General features: G+C 35.4%; 1 protein-coding gene across 4 annotated transcripts in view; it reads left to right on the top strand.

Annotated features, from left to right (window-relative positions):
* Positions 1–3,325, top strand: part of LOC106883948 (methyl-CpG-binding domain protein 2) — a 29,956-nt gene that overhangs the window by 512 nt on the left and 26,119 nt on the right. The window lies entirely within an intron of this gene.

Raw genomic sequence — 3,325 nt, 5'->3', positions numbered from 1 at the left:
ATATATATATATATATATATATATATATATATATATATACATATATCGTGCGTATATATATTTTGTATGATTTTCACGACAACCAAGTAGTTGTCCGGTTGCTTTATTATATATATATATTCTGTTGTTTTAATTAGTTTCAATAACATTTACATTTGCTTCTAAAGATTACGTTAAAATTCTATTTTTATTCTGAATTACCAACCCAACATCAATTATACTTACCGACCGTAATAACAGCAGGTCCGCTCATTCGAACCCGATCCTATTCCTTATTTTATTGTTCCTGTTTGATAATTGATGTAGTAATGAAGATTAAATTCTATCTCACTCATTTCTTACATTCTCAACATGAAAAATTTTCCATTAATTGTGATTGTTGTGATATTTTATTTTACGATCTATCATTTTTATTACATGTTAAGAAACGGTTACTAATTAGTGAAGTGTGTTTTATGTAGTAGAAGAAATCAACTATTAACAAAACGGGATTGATTCTGAGTTGGGACTATTTCAGCTAATTTTATTGATAAAATAATGATTATCACAACTTAATGATTATATTTAAGAAACAATTATGTATTTAATTGCTAGTCTGATGGTACAGTTAGTTGATAGCGACACCGGCAGTATATAAATCGTCTTTTGGATTATTTATATTTATGTTTAAATATTACTGGGATCGGTTTTATTTTTTTAAAAATCCATTTCATAAACAACAATAATATTTTGGATTCATTTCGATTGACTTCACTACATCTAAGACAAACTGCCTTGCAAAAATCAAAAAATTATAGCGAGTACCGCGGTTTTCAACACTAGCGAGTTGATAATCCGGTTTCTATTGCCGGCTGTTATTAGTTCATTTATGTCGCTGATTTAAAGTATGAGCATCAGTCATAGTGTCTCACTTCTCCTGAGACTGCTGCGAGAAATTAGTTATTTAACGAATTTTTGACCCTCTTCACTCTGATTTCGAATTTCATAGATCTACCAGAATTTCTAACATAAGTGATAAAGCGGAATTAATTCGTTCGGCTTTACCAGTGGTTCTCAACCGTTCTTTTATCTGTGGACTCCTTCGATTATTATTTGTGTTTCACACATTAACTCATTAGCTCCCATGGTCTTTTTTTTTTTAGGGCCAGAAGGATAATCCATCATATTTCTGCAACACCTGTATTTTTCTGAGATATCTTTATTTAGTCACCAAGACTGGAGTGCCTTTCAAATGTTGTAATAATTTTTTTTTTATATATATTTAGTATCAGATAAAGTTGTATAAAAGATTTTTTAGTAATAAATCAAATTAGAAAAAAACTGGGCACTAATGGGTGGAACTGTGTAAAGCGTTAGAAAAAGAAACTTGGCTCTTTCTTCCAATAAATACATCGAAATCAAAATTTTTTCTTGGACTCTTAATATACTGTGTGTACCCATTGCTTGCTTGCATCCCTAGAGTCATATGGAACCTGGTTGAGAAGCATTGGATTATCGTCATTATGAAACTGGTGTTTGAAACAAATTAACTTAAAATTTTGGTGGGAAATTTTAACTAGATTACTTTAAAACCCGAGATTTGTATCATAAAACCAAGGTCAGCTTCAGCCGCGTTGGTGTCAAATTGTCAGGGGTTAGTGAGAAATGGAGGGTAAGGATGATGATGATGTGGGTCGTGTAGTGATGGATGATACAGTGTTATATATAGGCAAGTATGGGGGAAAGTGTGAAGGACAAGGGAACATGGAAAGGAGAAATTGGTAATGATGGTAACAAATCCAAAGAGGGTCAGAGGTCAGATGAGGGAAGGGGGATTTGGAGTTCTCATGTGGTAGGATAAAGAGGGAGGGATCAGAGGGTGTTGAAAGGAAAATTTTGTGAGGAGAGTACAGAGAAAAAAGTGAGATAGAAGATCTGGAAGTGGTGGGTGGATGTAGCAGGAGCAATTATGGGAAAGTCTAGAGAATATTGTAGAGGTTGCAGACAAGAGTAGAGTATGAATGCAGAGAAAGCATACAAGGCAGTAAGGCTGTGGAGAAAGTAGGGTGAAATAGAAGTATGTATGTCATTATTCAGTTTTATTTCAAGATTTCTTGCCGATAGAGAAAGAGCTGGTTTCTAACCGAGATCCAAGGTTCTTTCATTGGAATTTCAACATTAACAAAATGTTTTTGCATGTATGTATACGTGCAGATTTGTATGTTTTGTTTTATGTATGTATTCTCAAGCATATACTTGCATATCTAGACATGCTCATATATACTTAAATGATAAACTTCTGGAAAGTTTTACAGATTTTTACAGTTCCATTGATGGATTGGATTTGTAGTCTTCTAATCAGCTTTCTCCTTTCTGGTTTTGAGAAGCCCAATTTCTCAAGATTGTTAATTTAGGCAGTGTGTTACATATCCCAGGTCCCAGTAATTACAGGTATAAACCCGAACTTGTAATCTGGATAGAGTAACTGCAGATTTCTCAATAGTTCAGCGTAGGTATTCTCTTTTTCACTGATCTTCAGCTTTTTGTTAACATCTGCTGGGCAGCTACTTTCCACAACTGTACACAATTTCTCTTTGCCATCTCAAATCATTATGTCAGGTCTGTTATGCTTACAGTTTTCACTGGGACATTCCACCAGTACTTCTTTTTATTATGAGTGGCTATGGCCTCTACCATACTGTGGGTTCTTATTTCTTTGTTCTTGGGATTATCCTTCCAATGGATTTCATTATATGTATGTGTGTGTGTATCGTGGCACTCCGTCAGTTATGATGACGTGGGTTCCAGTTGATCTGATCAATGGAACAGCCTGATCGTGAAATTAATGTGCAAGTGACTGAGCACTCCACAGACGCGTGTGCCCTTAGTGTAGTTCTTGGGGAGATTCAGTGTGACACAGTGTGACAAGGCTGGCTCTTTGAATTCAGGTGCAACAGAAACAGGAAGAAACACTGAGAGAAAGTTGTGGTGAAAGAGTACAACAGGGTTCGCCACTACCCCCTGCTGGAGCCTCATGGAGCTTTAGGTGTTTTTGTTCAATAAACACTCACAACGCCCGGTCTGAGAATCGAAATCGCCATCCTATGACTGCGAGTCCACTGCCCTAACTACTGTGTGTGTATTTATTAATATGTAATGGGGAATAAGTTATTCCAAAAAATTTTCCAGTTTTCTGTTTTCATGAATAGGCTCCAATGATGTTATAAGGGTGTTGGTGTGTTGCTCAGGCACTCCACTATGAGTCCACTGCATCCCATGGCAGAAGCAGCTGTAAGCTAATGAAGTTCATACAATAATTGTTTATTCTTTTGTCATCTCATTTATA

The sequence above is a fragment of the Octopus bimaculoides genome, chromosome 15 (genome assembly GCF_001194135.2).
Source record: "Octopus bimaculoides isolate UCB-OBI-ISO-001 chromosome 15, ASM119413v2, whole genome shotgun sequence".
Lineage (NCBI taxonomy): Eukaryota > Metazoa > Mollusca > Cephalopoda > Octopoda > Octopodidae > Octopus > Octopus bimaculoides.
The sequence above is the reverse complement of the archived record's forward strand: the minus strand, read 5'-3'. Positions and strand labels throughout refer to the sequence as shown.